Source organism: Canis aureus, chromosome 28, assembly GCF_053574225.1.
Source record: "Canis aureus isolate CA01 chromosome 28, VMU_Caureus_v.1.0, whole genome shotgun sequence".
NCBI lineage: Eukaryota > Metazoa > Chordata > Mammalia > Carnivora > Canidae > Canis > Canis aureus.
Window position 1 is genome coordinate 18,891,757 of NC_135638.1, and position 18,581 is coordinate 18,910,337.

General features: G+C 37.5%; 1 long non-coding RNA gene across 2 annotated transcripts; it reads right to left on the bottom strand.

Moving 5' to 3' along the window:
• Nucleotides 1-1,053: 1,053 nt before the first annotated feature.
• LOC144300202 (uncharacterized) lies at nt 1,054-16,040 on the bottom strand. 2 transcript variants are annotated; one of them, XR_013366795.1, is made up of 4 exons: nt 15,888-16,040; nt 14,345-14,475; nt 13,162-13,244; nt 1,054-1,221 (listed from the first exon to the last, which is right to left on the bottom strand). It is a non-coding gene; the product is annotated as an uncharacterized LOC144300202 (long non-coding RNA). The 2 variants fall into 2 exon arrangements; XR_013366796.1 differs by lacking the exon at nt 1,054-1,221 and adding an exon at nt 5,475-6,525.
• Between the last annotated feature and the right edge of the window lie 2,541 nt (nt 16,041-18,581).

Sequence of the window (18,581 nt, forward strand, 5' to 3'; positions counted from 1 at the left end):
CTATTTCATCCTTATCACCTTTGTTTATATTGGCCTCTTCCTGAAAGAATATCTACTAACACCACCCTCCTATTTCCATCGATCTAGTAACACCTACTCAGATCACTTTTTGTGGAAATCCTTTCCTGACTCCTCCAACTAAATTGACTGCTTAAAACTTCTACTGTATCCTTTTTACACTATTTGTAATAGGTTGTATTTTTTTCTTTACATGTCTGTTTCCCATACACTGTGTAGGACCACAAATTCTTAGAAGGCAGATGTATTATTCATCTTTGTTTATTCCAAGCCTAATAATCCTAGCACAGTGCTTAATAAATGTTCTGTAAATGTTACTGGTAAACAAGGTATAAAACTTCATAGTTTATCAAGCACATCATCACATTTTTGATCTTTCTGTATCACAGGTACCTAGAGAAAATATCATTCATCTTGTTGACAGTTAAAGAAATGAAGGCTCAAAGTATCATCTGCTGTCCAAGTTCTCAGAGCTAATATGGAACAGATTTCACAAGTCTTACTGCACTGCTCTCACACAACAAATTGCTGCTTCTTGTTCTAAACTACCCCTCACTGGAGAGCTAAATACATTTTTTAAGTGTATTTCAAAAATTCAAATTGTTTTGGCACAGCTAGCTTTATATTATCTGCTACATATATTTGGATCTGGAAATACATTTTTTAACTATACATTTAAAGTAAGCCTTGCCAGATCCAGCTAGTCATATGAGCCTGAATTAATCTCAACATAGTATCACACATATCTCACAAGTGGGATCCAAATGAAAATGCCTAATGTAGTATGTTTTGACTTTTGAATTGTTTAGGATTTTCAACAGATGATTTAATGCTTTCTTGTTTCCACCCTAAGTTGAATTCCACATGTGGTATAAGAGGGAAGTCTTCTTAATATGGAGACCAGATTTAACAGACACATAGAAAACAAAAAAGTGGCTCATGTTCCAGAATCCAGAGTTTCAACCTTGACCAAACCAAAAACCTTGTCTTCAGTAATAGGAATTGGTGTTAGCAAGTGATGCTGGAGAAAAGAAATATCTCCACAAACAAATGCTATTTTATTATAGATGTGGAAGTAAAACTGTGCTTTAGTCAAACCTTTACCAATTGTGCTAGGTGCACAAATGAGAGGATCATTAGCAACAGTTCTTTGTGACTCTTCTCTTCTTGGAACCTGGTGTTAGTTTGCCCCAGCATTCTGAACTGAAATTAAAAGGTACATCTTGAATTTGTTGATTCAAGTTATTTACTTACTATAGATATGTAATAAATGAAAGTTCCCACCTAATATCCCCAAGCCATCAAAACTATTTAGTTATCCAAAATTCAAAGTGAAAAATTATTTTTAATTTTAAAATATATTATCTCAATAATCTTTGTTAAAATACAATTTATGTACAATTTTATGTTAGTTTTAGGAGTACAACAGATTGATTTGACAATTCTATACATCGCTCAATCCTCATCACAATGTATAGTCACCATCTGTCACCATATATATGTTATTATAATACTGTTGACTATATACTCTATGCTATTTTTTCATTTATATCTTTTAACTGTGACTTATTTACTTTATAACTAGAAATTTACATTTCTTAATCCCTTGTCTCACCTATCTTCACCAACCTGCCTTCTAGCAACCACTTAAGGATCTGGGTTTTGTTCATTTGTTTCATTAGATTCTACATGTAAGTGAAATCATATGGTATTTGTCTTTCTCCATTTGACTTATTTCACTTATATTCTAAGTAAATGGCAAGATCTCAGTCTTTCATATGGACATTATATATATATATATACACACACACACACATATATAAGTGGATATAATGTATGTGTGTATATATATATGTATATGCATATACAATCTCTGCATTATCCATTCATCTATCAGTGTATACTTGGATTGCTTCCATACTTTGGCTATTGTAAATAATGCTTCAATAAGCATAAGGGTATCTTTATACCCTTATGCTTAAAGATAAGCATCTATCTTTTCGAACTAGAAAACAAGTGTTTTCTTTTCTTTGGGTAGATAACCAGTAGTGAAATTACTGGATCATTTCTATTTTTAACTTCCACAGTGGCTGCACCCATTTACATTCTCATCAACAGTGCAGAGGGTTCCTTTCATGCCATGTCCTCAACAACACTTGCTATGTCTTGTCTTTTTAATAATAGTCATTCTGACTGTTGTGATATCTCATTGTGGTTTTGACTTGCATTTCCCTGATGATTAGTGATGCTGAACATTTTTTTCTGTTGGCCATCTGTAGGTTGTCTTCAGAAAAAAAAAATATCTATTCAGGTCTCTGTACATTTTTTAATTGGATTGCTTGGGTTTTTTTTTTTTTTTGAGTTGTATGAGTTCATGATACATTTTTAATATTAATCCCTTATCGGGTATATCAATATCCACCAATGCAAAGATCTTCTTTGATTCACTAGGTTGCCATTCATTTTGTTAATGGATTATTTTGCTGTGCAAAAGTTTTTATCTTTGTGTAGTTACAATAGTTATGTTTGCTTTTGTTTCCCTTGTCTCAGGAGACATACCATAAATACATTGCAGAGACAAGTGTCTAAGAGATTACTGCCTACATTTTCTTTTAGAAGTTTTATGATTTCAGGTCTCATATTTAGGTCTTTATTACATTTTGACTTTTGTGCATGATGTAAGAAAGTAGCTCAGTTTCATTTTTTTTTTTTTTTGTATGTAGCTGTCCACTTTTCCCAATGCCATTTATTGAGTACATGGTCTTTTCCCCATTGTATATTCTTGCCTCCTTTGTCATAGTTCAATTGCCAACTAGGTATCATTTTATTTCTGGGCTCACTCTTCCATTCCATCAAACTACATGTCTATTTTTGTGCCAGCTTTTATTACTATAGATTTGTAATGTATCTTAAAATCTGGAATTATGATACCTCCAGGTTTGTTGTTCTTTCACAAATTTGCTTAGGCTATTTAAAGTCTTTGGTGGTTCCATACAAGTCTAAAATTTGAAAATGCTAGATTCTTTGAAAAAGTGCCATTGGTATTTGGTAGGAATTGCATTGAATCTGTAGATTACTTTCAGTAATATGGAAATTTTAATGATATTAATTCTTTCAATATATGAGTACCATATATCATCTTTCCATTTGCTGATATCATTTTCAGTTTCATCAGTGTCTTATAGTTTTGAGAGAATAGGCCTTTTACCTCCTTGGTCAAATTTATTCCTAGGTATCATATCTTTTTTGGTGTAACTTAATGGAAATACTTAATTTCCCTTTATGCTATTTTATTATTAGTGTACAGAAATGCAACAGATTTCTGTATGTTTATTTTTATCCTGAAACTTTACTGACTTTATCAGTTCTAATAGTTGGGGGACAAAGGGATGGTTGATGGAGTCTTTGGGGTTTTCTATGTATATCCTGTCATCTGCAAATAGTGACAGTTCAACTTACCAATGTGGATGACTTTTATGTTTTCTTGCCTGACTGCTGTAGCTAGGTCTTCAAATACTATGTTGAATAAAAGTGGTGAGAGTGGACATCCTTGCCTTATTCATGATTTAGAGGAAAAGCTCTCAGTGTTTCACCACTGAGTATGATGTGAGCTCTAGGTTTTTCATATTTGGTCTTATTATGTTCTAACCCCATTTTGCTGAGAGTTTTTGTTGTCAACAGATGTCACATTTTGTCAAATGCTTTTTCTGCATCTATTGAGATGATCATATCATTTTTACTCTTCCTGTTGTTAATATGATATATCACATTGATTTGCAAATATTGCACCACCTTTGCATCCCTGGAATAAATCCTATTTGATTTATTGTGAATGATTTTTTTAATGTATTGTTGGATTTAGTTTGTTAATATTTGTTGAAAATTTTTGCATCTGTGTGCATCAGAGATGTTTACCTGTGTTGGGGGGGGGTTGTTTTGTTTTGTTTTTTTGTTTTTTTAGTGTGTTAGCCTGTTTTCAATATCATGGTAAGGCTGTCCTTGTAGAATAAATTTGGAAGTTTTCCTTCCTCATGTATTCTCTGGAATAGTTTGAGGAGAATAGGTATTAACTCTTTAAATATTTGGTAGAATTCACTTGTGAATCCATCTGGTTCTGAACTTTTGTTTATTGGAGGTTTTTTCATTACCAGTAATCTGTTCAAATTTTCTATTCCTTCCTTGACTCAATTTTAGATGATTATCTGCTTCTAAGAAGCATATCCATTTCTTCTATGATATTCAGTTTGTTGATATATAATTTTTCATAATATAATTTTTTATATTTCTCCATTGATTTCTCCATTTCTGACTTCAAGTCTTCTATTTCTTGATGAGTAGCTAAACCTGGCTAAAGGTTTATCAGTTGCGTTTTTTTCAAAGAACCAGCTCTTGGTTTCACTGGTCTTTTCTATTGTTTTTTAAGTCTCCATTTCATATTTCCACTCTAATATTTCTTATTTCTTCCTCCTGCTGGGTTTGGGCTTGCTTATTCTTCTTCCCGTTCCTTTAGGTATAAGGTTAGGTTGTTTGAGATTTTTCTTCTTCAGGTAGGCTTATATTACTATAAACTTTCCTCTTAGAACTGCTTTTGCTGCATCCCAAAGATTTTAAATCATTAGATTTGAAATTTTTTTTTTGTCAATGTATTTTTTTATTTCATCTTGGATTTCTTTGGCACATTGGAGAATGCTTTGTATGCACTTAAAAAAAATATGTATTCTGGTTTGGGATGGAATATTCAATATATACCTGTTAAGTCCATCTGGCCTAATGTGTCATTAAAAGCCACTATTTTCTTGTTGATTTTCTGTCTAGATTATCTTTCCATTGATGTAAGTGGGATAGTAATGTCCCCTACTATTATTATATTAATGTCAATTTCTCCTTTATGTCTGTTAATATTTGCTTTATGTTTAGGTGCTCCTATGTTTGGTTCATAGATATTTACGGTTGTTATAACCTCTTATTGGATTGTTCCTTTTATCATTATGTATTGTCCTTCTTTGTCTCCTGCTACTCTTTGTTTTAAAGCCTATTTTTTAACATTTTTTTATTGGAGTTCAACATATAGCATATCACCCAGTGGTCATCCCACCAAGTGCCTCCCTCAGTGCCCATCACCCAGTCACCCCAACCCCCCACCCACATCCCTTTCCACTACCCCTTGTTCATTTCCCAGAGTTAGGTGTCTCTCATGTTTTGTCACCCTCACTGATATTTTCATCATTTTCTCTCCCTTTCCCTTTATTCCCTTTCATTAATTTTTATATTCCCCAAATGAATGAGACCATGTAATGTTTGTCCTTCTCTGATTGACTTATTTCACTCAGCATAATACCCTCCATTTTGTCTGATATAAATGTTGCTACCCTGGATTGTTTTGTTTGTTTGTTTGTTGCTTTTGTTTGCATGATACGTTTTTCTATCTCTTTCCTTTTTGTATGTTGTGTCTTTAGGTCTGAAATGAGTCTCTTCCAGCAATATTTAGATGGGTCTTTTTTTTAATCTATTCAGTCTCCCTATTTCTTTGGATTGTAGCATTTAGTTCACTTACATTTAAAGTGACTTTTGATAGGTATGTACTGCTATTTTGTTGTTTTCTAGTTGTTTTTGAAGTTCTTCTGTTACTTTCTTCTTGTTCTTTTCCCTTGTAGTTTTATGGTCTATGCTTGGATTCCTTTCTCCATTTTTTTTGTATGTGTGCATCATATATTTTTAATTTGTGGCTACCATTAGTTTCATATATAACATCTTATGTGTATAGCAGTCTATATTAAGTTAATGGCCACTTAAGTCCAAATACATCTAAAAGCACTACATTTTTACTCTCCCCTCCACATCTTATGTATATCATATTTTATGTCATTTTATTTTATGTACCCCTTGGCTAATTTTTATAAATATATTTTACTACTTTTATATTTTAATCTATATACTGGCTTTGTAAGTGATTAATCTACTGATTTTACCATGTTTGCTTTTTACCTATGAAAATTTTCCCTTTCTTAATTTTCTCAATTCTAGTTATGGCCTTTTTTTTCCACTTAAATAATTCCCTTTAATGTTTCTTTGAAGGCTAGTTCACTGGTAATGTACTCATTTAAATTTTGTTTGGAAAACCCTTTATCTCTCCTGCTATTCTGAATGATACTGTTTCTGGGTATAGTATTCTTGGTTGCAGGTTCTTTTCCTTTTAGTATTTGGAATATTTCACACTACTCTCTTTTGGCCTGTGCAGTTTCTGCTGAAATGTCAGTAGAGTGCTTTATGGGGTTTCTCTTGCACATCATTATTTTCTTTTTCTCCTTTTAAGATTCTCTCTTTTACCATTACTTTTTTTGCTATTTTAATTGTTATGTGTCTTGATGTGGTGCTCCTTGGGTTCATCTTGTTAGGGGCTCTCCATGCTTCCTGGATCTGGCTGTTTCCTTTCCAGATTGAGGAACTCCTCAGCTATTCTTCACATAAGTTTTCTGCCCCCGTTTCTCTCTTCTACTGCTGGGATCCCTATAATGCAAATGTTATTATGCTTGATGATGCTGCAGAATTCCCATAAGCTATCCTATGTTTTTTTTCTGTTCAGTTTGGTCACTTTCCATTACCCTGCTTTCCAGATCACTGATCTGTTCCAGTCTATTGTTGATTTTTAGTTTTCTAGTCTTGTGTTGATTTCCTCTAGTATGTTTTTGTAACTGAATTTTTCAGCCCTGACTAGTTCTTTTTTTTTTTAAGATGTTATGTATTTATTCATGAGAGACACAGAGAGAGAGGCAGAGACACTGGCAGAGGGAGAAGCAGGCTCCACACAGGGAGCCCGACATGGGACTTGATCCCGAGACTCTAGGATCATGCCCTGGGCCAAAGGCAGGCACTAAACTGCTCAGCCACCCAGAGATCCCCAGTTCTTTTTTATATTTTCTTTTTGTTGAAGTTCTCACTTGAGTTCACCCATGCTTTTTTCAAACTTAGTAAGTATTTTTTTTTCTTTCCTAGTAAGTATTTCTATGGCCATTACTTCAAATTCTTTATCAGGCAACTTGCCTATCTCCATTTCACTTAGTTCTTTTTTATTTTGTCTTGTTCTTTCATTTGGGAATTATTCTCTGTCTCCTCAATTGGTCTCTCTGTGTTGTTTCTATGTACTAGGTAGGTCACCTATATCTTTTGGTCTTGAAAATGGGCCTCATACACAAGAAGTCCTTTGGGGCCCTATAGCACAATACCCCCTGGTCATCAGAACCAGGTGCTTCAGGTGTGTCCTCCTATGTGACTGAGCTGCAGTTGCCTTCAGCTTAGTTGGTTACAGTCACCTGCTTTACCTACTATGGGCACCTTGGGCAGAGTTTGCTCCTTGCCCTATTGAGAGGCCTGTCTGAAGCATCCATAGGCTCATTAGGTAGAGAGGCAGCAGTCAGCATAACTGTCTCTCAGGCGCACTGAAGGGCAAGACCAGCTCCCTACACAGCCAGCTAAGAGGTTTGGCTGTAGGAACTGTAGGGGTGCTGATGTGTGGCTATGTCTCCCCCATTGCCTGGACAGGAGTCACTTAGAATGGCATCAGTCTGGCTGGGAGCTGCTTGCCTGGTGTGTCTTGGCAAAAGCTGCTTTGGATAGATGCCTGCCAAGGTGGGCAGGTTCCATAGGGATGGTTCACAGGGGAATAGGGACAGTGCTGTGATGCTAGTAAGATAGATAACATTAACACTGGCTCTTGTAAACTTCAAATTTCTAGTTCTCTAGTCTGGCAGAAAGAAAGAAAAGAAAGGGTTCCTGCCATCTCTTGTGTTCCCAGGAAAATCCCAGCCTATAGCACCTGTCATAATATTAGTCAACAATCTCCCTCACATAAGCTACAGGTGCTTTTCAAACTGCTGCCTCTACGCTGTCTCAGATGAGTTAAAAGTCCAATAAAAAGTGTGTGCCTTAATTTAAGAAAATCCAATTCTAAAAAATGTCTATAGATAGGGAAGTATTCAAAATGAATGAATTAGAAGGCTTAATTCACTATGCAAATGAATTCTCTAAAGAACTGATGTTCAGGGATCCCTGGGTGGTGCAGTGGTTTAGCGCCTGCCTTTGGCTCAGGGCGTGATCCTGGAGACGCGGGATCGAATCCCACGTCGGGCTCCTGGTGCATGGAGCCTGCTTCTCCCTCTGCCTATGTCTCTGCCTCTCTCTCTCTCTCTCTCTCTCTCTCTGTGTGTGTGTGTGTGTGTGTGTGACTATCGTAAATAAATAAAAATTTAAAAAAAAACTGATGTTCAAACGACTATTCCTCTGATAGACATAAACATAAAGTTCCATTGACCTAGATTTCTTTTATATGGGAATATAATCATTGATTAACATAAAGTCCATAAAGGATATAGGCAAGGAAACGAGATTAATAGCAATGATACTCAGAAGGTATTATGAATTGCATGGACATGGATTGCTAATACAATTTTTGTTCCTGCAGCTTATTTGTCCTTGAGTGTGAAAGTATTTTAAAAACAAAATAAAACACTTAATCAAAAGATCTTACATTTGTAAGGGATCAAATGATAAAGGTCTAAAAGCAAAATAAGAAATGTTTGTACTTTTTAAAAATAAGTGGCACCCCAGGCCCAAGATCTTCATGAGAGAAACCAAAACCCACGCTAGGAGGCTTGGCCCTCAAAATAAAACAAAAACAAAGTAACAAACTTCCTAATCCACAAAAATTTAGTTTCTCAAAAAAAGTTTACTAAAGGGTTGAAATACACAGACTCTTTTGTTTCAGTTTGTTTATCTGCTACTCTCCTCCCTTCCTCCTCCTAGTCTCAGAAACTGTATTTCCAAACCAAGCTTAGACCATGTATTTTGTTTCTCCCTTCTTTGTATCTGCTTCTTTCCCTGCACCTCAAACTGATTACTGTTGAATCTCTGTGGACAACCTCCAAATTATTCCCAGGCCTGATCTATCTCCCAAGTTCAACATTTCCAATTATATATAGGACACTGAACATCACATGGAAAATTCCAAATGTCAAAAACAGAACATTGTATCCTTTTGTGATCCCTGGTTTGATCCCTGGTTGTTCTTAATGGTATTACTCATCTCCTAGCTCTCAAGGCTGAAAATTTTGGAAATATGCTCTTTCATCCTGACCATCTAACTGCTACCAAATGCTGTGATACTGATCCATTCTGTTCCCACAGTTGCTTTTGCACCCATTCTCCCTTTCCATGCCCACAGCACTACCTCTGGTGTTGGCCCTCATGCCCTATCATCTGGACAGTTGTGAGTCTCCTGTGTGCTTTGCTGCCTCCTATAATGCTCTCTCTTTGTGGCTTTCATATTAACCTTCCCACAACACAGTTCCATTTATAGACCTCTCCTAATGCTTTGTTTCTCGTTGCTTACTAAATGAGGTCCCAAATCCTTAACTAGATTAATCAGAGTCCTAACAGGAAGCAGGTGACACACTGAAATTAGACTACTGAGGAACGTTTAGAAAAATTATACCGGGATCCCTGGGTGGCGCAGCGGTTTGGCGCCTGCCTTTGGCCCAGGGCACGATCCTGGAGACCTGGCATCGAATCCCACATCGGGCTTCCGGTGCATGGAGCCTGCTTCTCCCTCTGCCTATGTCTCTGCCTCTCTCTCTCTCTCTCTCTCTCTCTCTGTGACTATAATAAATAAATAAAAATTAAAAAAAATAAAGAAAAATTATACCAAGTGTGGGCAGTGTGTTAGGAAACCAATTAAATGGAATATAGGACATTAAGGCATTAAGGCTAGTGGAAATGGAAAGCCTTACTATCCCTAATCCTGAAAAGGCAAGAGGAAGAAGAAACTACCAGAACCTAAAGTGGCAACATATGCAGAGGGCTGCCTTACAGGTGCTATGGCCTAGTGTAGCAAGACTCAATCTTCAGGGAAGAGACCTGGAGAATAAACCCCAGACCTTACTCCTAGTGCTTCATTATTGGCTGAATCCAAATAGAACCTGGTGACCAATGGAGAACAATCCAGGCAGGACAGTTGCCTGCAGTATAGAGATGAGAAGGTGGAAAATGGATCTACAATGGAAGGATAACCAGCACATTACCTTAATATTAAATGGCTTTCTAATTTAGCCTTACATAGTGGTTTGAATTTACCACAGATCCCTTTTAGATTTCCTTTAATCAAGGTAAGCCATTGTCCCCTGTAAACATTCAAAGAGAGATCTTTTCTGTGTGTCTGCGTGACTTTCCTTGTGTCCAAATAAAAATTAAATTTCATAGTCTTCTCCCATTACCAAAAACTTAGATGCCATTAAGTGTAAATGTCATCACCACTTATAGTTCTGTTTCCAAACTTATCATTCTAGTAGATTGTATTGATGTAAATTCTTCCATGCCCCCATATCTCTGTGGTGTACTTATAATCTCATACAGGACTAGACACACGACTAGCTGGCAACTAAAATAAGGCAGACGTGGTGGTATACCAGTGCCTAGGCCCCGAGAAATCTTGTGCACCTATTATCACCATGAGAAGGAGTTGCCTGGATTTTCCTGTTTGTACCAGAAAGAGAATGAGTTAACCATGGAGCAGAGCCAACATTTAGACATGGAATTGGACCAGTTGAACCAAAGATGCATGAGAGAGCTCAGCCAAAATCAGCTGGACCCTGTAGATGCATGAAAAATAATTGGTAATTTTTATATGCCATAGTTTTGAGATTGTTTACTAACCATCAAGGAATACAGTGACATGTTATAATCATCTTTCCTGCAGTCTCAGAGATATCTCTGCTCCTTCCCAGTGTTACCCATTTAGCTCTGTCCTCAATACCGTATATAACTACTCCTTTTCACAATATAACTCTAGAAAAAATATCACCTTTTTTTTCTCCTATTTTCTTTAACATTTCCCTCTCTGCTGGTTATTTGCCCTCTAACTGTAAACATACCAATCTAATCCACAAAAACTTAATTTTCTGCATTATGATAGGCAGAACTCTAAGATGAACCCTGATGACCATGCTTTCGTATAATCTATCGTATGAGTATGGGAGAGACCTGTGAATATAACAGAATATCATTCCTATAATTTGCTTATGTTATATGGCATACCCGACTTGAATAATGGGAGATTATTTTTTATGGGACTTACCTAAAAAGATGAGCTCTAAGAAGGGATGGTGCTCTTTCTTGTAGGGGGAAAAAGAAAGTTAAGTGAGTGAGTCACCACACCTTAGCAGACTTTAAGCCAAGGATGGGTGATAATCTGATGAGGCTGAAGAAAGACCTAGAGATAGTGGTTGAGACATAGACTTATTGGGGGAACTTACGTGCAGGGAGTCCAGGAGCCACAGACTGGATAAAGTATCTGCTGCTAGGATTTATGTGCACCAAACATTTAGCTTGCTTTTATAGTGTAGCCACTTAATATAGCAATTATCTGTAGCCTCTCCTTCCTTGCCTGGCCAGTGTTCTAAGAAGATCTAAGGCCTGCCATCTGGACACTCCTCGTTACAATGGAGATGCTCTGGGTGGTCACCCCCAGAGACTCTGACCTTGAATGCTGAACATGTTCCTCACATTCTGTGTGACAGCAATATATAGAGAATACGGAATCTCTACATTCTCAAGATAATATTAATAGGGATATTCAGGGCATGTTTCCACAAACTGGCCATACAGCATATACCAAGCGAGTGAGAGAAATCAAATGCATGAATTCTCCATTGTTGGGCTTTGAAGATGGAGGTGGCACATGGCAAGGAGTGTGAGTGACCTTTAGGAGTGGAGAGTGACTCTGTCTGATAGCAAGGAAAGAAGGATCTCAGTCCTACAACCACAAGTAATTGAATCCTGATGACAACCTGAATGAAATGTAGGTTCTTTCTCAGAGTATCCAGAAATAAATGCAGACCAGCCAACACCCTGATTGCACAACTGTGAGGAACAGAGGAGAGAACTCCATCAAGCTCTGCCTGGCATCCTGACCTACAGTGAGCTAATAAGTCACTATTGTTCTAAGCCTCAAAGTTTATAGGAAGTTGTTATGCCGCCATAGAAAACTAATACATTTCTCAACTTTATTTCTCATATGTGCTTCTTTAAGGCATAATAAAAAATACTAATACATTTATATATAGCACATACTATAGGCCAGGTACAATTCTAAGTGTTTTACATATAAAATAAAATATTTAATCCTCACAGCCTTTATTACTGTCATTTTCTAGATGTAAAACTTGAAGTACAAAAATGTTCATAACTTGCCCACGGGCATAGCTACTAAATGGCAAAGCAGGAATTCAAACCTCAGCACTCTGTTTTTGAATTTATACAATAAAGCATTCTATGCCATTCCTCTGCTTCCCTAGTTAGTTTTTTTTACGATTTTATTTATTTATTCATGAGAGACACCGAGAGAGAGAGGCAGAGACACAAGCAGAGGGAGAAGCAGGCTCCATGCAGGGAGCCTGATGTGGGACTCGATCCCGGGTCTCCAGGATCACGCCCTGGGCTGAAGGCAGGTGCTAAACCAGTGAGCCACCCAGGCTGCCCTACTTCCCTAGGTATTATTTACACCTCTACCACTAGATTGTGGATTCTGCCCTCAAAACTCTACTGAACCGTCTCTGGCAGAAATACAGGGTCTTGCTAATTCTCAAGTCTAAATAATATTCCTCAGCCATCATCTTGTTTAAGCTCCCCACAGCATTTGACATTGTTTACCACTTTCTCCTTTCTCAAATTCTGTCTTCCTGCCTGTGGAAATGCTTTGTCTTTGTGACCTCTTCCCCAACCCGCCCTGCAAATGCTGCTGTTACTCATGATTGGTCCTCAGCCTTCTTACTGTACAGAATTTCCCTAGCTGGCTTCCACTTCTTTCCTGACTTTAGCTGACACCTCTGTGCCTGTGACATCCAACTAGTCTGCCCCTTTCTCCAGAATGCAGGTTGCATGTTTCCAACCAGCAACAAGACCAATATAATTTGATGTTCCCTCCCTCCCCCAAACAGAACACATCTAAGATACCCAAGATGAAAGTCCTTGTCATAAATCTCAAACATTATGCCCATCTGTCACTGTTTCCCAGCCTCCATCCTCTTGAACTTCTGGATTTCCTATTTTCATGCTTCCTACTTTTTTTTTTCTCAGAACCTATTTTTCTCTTACCGCAAATGATAGCTGACTTTGAAGCTTCCACAAAGTAATTTTGCCAGGACATGTCTTCATCCTTCAGATCGTTTTGCAGATACCTAGAAAAGACTGTCAGATAAGTGAATTTCTTCAAAAATAACTATTGTTCTCCAGATTAGCTGTGCATTATGCAAATAAAGAATTCCAGCCTCTCTATAAAAATTCTGAAGAAAAATGATGCAAAGCCTTAATAAAGCAGAGATACATTAGGGGGGGATGAATTTTGGTATGTATTCCTCAAATCAAACTTCAGTGATTTATCTGTGCCTTGCCTTATCCAATAGTCCAGCAAGACTGAGCACTCCAGAGCTTGGATTTGTACTTCATATATACCCAGCTTCCAATAGCCATTTCTCTGTAAAATGTCCACATAAGAATACAGATATAAACTGGATATTACTGAGCCTTAAAAAATAATGAAATTCTGCCATATGCAATAATGTGGACAGAACTAGAGAGTATTACGCTAAGTGAAATAAGTCAGAGAAAGACAAATAGCACATGATTTCACTCATATGTAAATTTAAAGAAACAAAATAAAACAAATGAACGGGGAAGGGGAAAAAAGAGGGAAGCAAACTATGAGAGACTCCTAGCTATAGAGAACAAACTGATGGTTGCTGAAGAGGACAAGTTGTCAGGAGGGTGGGAGAGGGGACAGCAAAGATAGGTTAAATGGGTGAGAGCATTTGTGATGAGCACTAGATCACTAAAATCTTTTTCTGAAACCAACATTATACTACATACTAACTGGAATTTCAATAAAAACTTGAAAAGATATAAGTAAAACAATAAAACCATAAGAAAACTAAAAATAATAGAAAAATAAACTCAACTTCTTAATCTTGTTGCCACTGCCATGAAGAAAGCTAAGCTGAGGTAAACCTAAAGTTCATCTCTATTGCCACCTGATAATAAAAGTTTGAAATAACTTTTTCCACTCATAGTTCCAGGAACATCTCTACCCTCTCTTCTCTTAGTCTGGTATGAAGCCTAGAAGCATATATCTACTTTTTACAAATTAAATTACTTGAGATATGGTTCAAATTATTCTCTCAGCACTCAGGTATGCCGCCGCTGTGATAAATGCAGTGAGGTAATTGCCTTTTCTTCTGGCCCTTGACCAATGCACACCCTCCCCCCCCCGCCCTGTGCTTACCTGTTTTACCAATAGAATAGAATGCACATTGTCCCAGTAATGGGGGCCTCTTGATGGCTTAGGGCCCTTGAGCTCTGGAAACACATCTTAAGTGAGTGCTGTGCCTCAAGCATGTAATCAAGTTGAAACCACTATTAGTGAAAAATAGTATTAAAAGTGCAGGGACTAAAAATCGGCAAACTATAGAAGTAAACCTGTGTGAGGCACATCAATTCTTTCAAAGCCTCATATGACTACTTGGTATATGACAATACTTTGCCTGGCAAATTAAATGTTGACCAATTGCTTTCAAAGGTAATAGATTCTAAACAACCACTGGAATCTAAAAAGTTTACAATTCCATAGGGAAGTGGGCCTGAGTAACTGTAGACTGAGGATGTTGATAAACCATCTGCCCTAAGCATGAAATTATGACATTTAACTTCTTTTTCCATATATCTACACAAACATCTTTTTCCAAGTATAGTGAAAAGGCAGTGGGGTGCAGAAAGCAACTAAAAGGCATGTCAGGGCCAAAATATAGTGATGAACTTTGCTGTAACTTAAGATTTAGAAAACAATATTATTTCTTTGTTGTAATTGAAAGGAGGTACTAGATTCTAGTCCTGTATCTATCATTTGTTAGCTCTGCTATCTTATTTGTAAAATATGCATCCTCTATTAAATTAGATAATAGTTCACAGACTTCCTAGGAGAAAATAAGGGCATGAAAGTGAGAACACTTGAATCCTCTGTGAAGTAAGTACAAGTGAATGACATTATTTTTTGTTACTCCAAAGGCAATATAATCTGTGTACCTGTCAAAAGCCAAGACTACAAAACCAATCACATAAGACCGAAATGGTCATGGCTATGCAAGTTTGTTTTTGCGTGTCAATGGAAAATGTTCCTAAAGTCAGATTTCCTTTCCGCTTCCTCAAAGTATAGCTGAATTGGATGGTAAGAGAGTAATTACTTTTCATGCTTTTGTTTTTTTTTGCAATTTCATGCAATTACTCACATGCTTTAATTTTAAGTCGTAATATTACCTGAAGCCAGTTGTAATAATACCCTTCAGAGTGCAGATAAGAAAGCTTGGTTTCTGAGTTGATGTTGCCTGCACACCCTCATCAAACATCTAGTCCTGCCCCCATAAGAAATAGCTGCCTGCTTGCCACATAAACACTTCTGTCAATGGAAGGGACCAGAGTCAGGAGCTCCTTCCTGATTCACAGTACCCATCAGTCAGAAACCCCTGGCCCATTTGGAACTACTCTGATTCAAGCTCACTACTCTTCAGTGTCACCTTTAACTTGATTTTCAACTCTCCTGTGAAGTCATCTTCAATTGTACTTCAGATTCTTTCCCCTTCAGACGACTTGTCCAGCTCCACTGTGACCTCAGGATGCCTCCACAGTGTGTACCATTTGGCAACTGCCCTCCTTCCAGGTTCACAGTGGACTTTATGGTAAGTCTGAGCAAGTCGACCAAACTAAATGAACTGGGTGGCTAAGCGATGCTCATGGGTATCCCGAGAAGAGCCATCTTACTCAGCTGCACCTACCTCAACTTTTGCTTTCCTGTGTTTTTCCCAGGCCTTTGTATGCACTTGTTGTGTACACACTATTGCAGCCAAAGTACACAGGTGGTCACAGTGTTTCCCTCTGTTGACATGGGCTTTCTACAAGCTTAACCCCAAGGCCAGTGTGTATCTGCCAAGGCACTGTAAAGCCTCCAAGCTAAGGGTGAGGTCATAACTCTCTTCTGTTTCCCTTATGAGATAAACCACATCAAGCCTTTCCTAACCCGCCCTTTTGGCCCACACTTGTAAGTTACAGCCATGCGTCCTTTTGCCAGAGGTGTTGGTGTCAGATGCTGGCTCTGGGAGAGTGGATCCTGTAAACTTGCCTCATCAGTAGGCTTTGAGGAATTACCCCAGGGAGCTAGATATGTACTTGCTGCTAGCTTGTTTTTCACAATTATTGTCCTCCTGAGAACATCCAGGATTTCAGTCTCAGAGATAAGACGACTCTGTCTCTCACTGACATGTACTCTATATGGATAATTCCAGGGAAAGCTGAGGGCACTACAGATTCCCTACCCCTACTTGCCAGTCACCTGAGACAGTGCTTAGAAGTGATGATAAATGTCTGAAAATGTAAAGACCTCATCCTAGGAAAATGAAATCTGCTTTAATGACAAATAGCATCTTTTTTATGATTTGTATTATAAACTTATTTTTTTGAACAATATAGTCTATTATAAATATTCTTCCTCACTGCCCAGGTTCACCATTGTTAAGTATTGCTGCTATCAGAATAGGGAGCCTCCCTATGCTTTGAATGAGTGCATGAATGTGATCTCTCCCAAATTCACCTGTCATCTGATGTACCAAGTTTGTTAACAGAGTCCCTTACAGGCACTTATATACAAAACATAAACCTTGATGGCTTTTGTAGCTCCAAACTGACAGTCCACATTCTCCCACAGATTAAACGCTGCTTTAAAGGGTACTGCATGTTCAGAGATTTGTTATTTTTGGAAAGTAACTTAAAGAAGTTCTGGATGTATTCCCTGCTTAATACACTGGCTTAGGGCAGAGCCTGTTAGTTTAGAGAGAGCCCTAGATAAATATTTAGGTTAGTTAATGTAGTATGAGAAAGCCTGCAATGTTCTCCAATTAATAAAAAAAAAAAGGATGACAAGGGCTCCTTAATAAACCAGACTTAGATGAATTCCCTGATAAATGTAGAGATTCTAGAACTCCTATGCACAATAACTAATATTTCTTAAATACTTACCATGTAATTATCACTTTTCTACATGTTTTATATGCATTACATTTAATCCTCACACAAACTTCTTAAGGTAAAATAACAACTCTAATGGGTAGGTGCTTTCTTTTTTTTTTTTTTTTTTAATTTTTATTTATTTATGATAGTCACAGAGAGAGAGAGAGAGAGAGGGAGGGGCAGAGACACAGGCAGAGGGAGAAGCAGGCTCCATGCACCGGGAGCCTGATGTGGGATTCGATCCCAGGTCTCCAGGATCGCACCCTGGGCCAAAGGCAGGCGCCAAACCGCTGCGCCACCCAGGGATCCCAGGGTAGGTGCTTTCATTTCTCCATCTTACAGATGAGCAAATTGAGAGCAGGGTTAAGTCATATACCTGGCAAATGTAGAATTGGGGTTTAAATTAAGAGAGACTGAGTCCCAAGTCCACCCACTTAACCAAGCCACACCTCTGTTCATTACATCAATTTCCCCATTATTCCTTTTGCTAACAATCATGATTCAAGATGGCATAGGTTTTTCTTCCCTTAGGTCAAAGATGATCCATTGTATTCAGAAATAGACATCGACAGTGGAGAATCCAGATTGCATCTAGAGTCCAATCAGTCAATACCCCAGGTCCTGAAATGGAGAGGAAAAACCAATAGCAATGGTTTCATTTTTAGCAAAAAATTACAGGCTCTGTCCATGCTTATACCACATTTAATCCAGCACTCATTCATAATTGCTTATTTTTTTACTATGATAAACATAGATAACTTTCACTTTACCTACATATCTAAAAAATAATATTGAAAATAATCTAATATCTAAAAATAATCTCTATAGTAAAATATTTTGAATCCTTTGGGTTCAAAATATTTCTATATTACTCATCAGGGTAATTTTGAGCCTGGGGAAATGGTTGGGGCAGTATATGTGTCTCAAGCATGCTGATAGGATCATCCCCCAAGTATCTCCTCAAGACAGTGAAAGGATATTGCTTGCCCTTGGGACTTCTTAGAGTCCCTCTTGGAATTGGAATTCATTAACAAAAGCTGTCTCCCAGTAGTGATGAAGAAAGATCCCAAGCAGTCTTCACTGTCTCACCTCATTCTCTGAGATCCATCACATGATTTTTTTTTTTTTTTTTCCAGGGAGGCAAGCAGGGCTGGGTGCTTCTTTTGGATGGGAATGCAAAATTTGATCTTTGTGAAATCCCAGAAGTCCTAGAAGAAGTATTATCATATTATCCCAAAATTGAAAATACTAAAGAAAAAGACTAAAGACAGTTCTGTTAAGGAAATGCTAGGTTATATTTCCACACGGAAAGAAAATCATGTATGTCTATATCTTGGGAATCTTAAAATCCAAATTTTAAGAATACTCAGGGCACAAGGTATGGATATGATACCTTGTGTCAGAAGTCACCTGCTCAGATGAGATCAGGAAATAAAAGTCCAAAGACACAAATAGAGAAAAATATT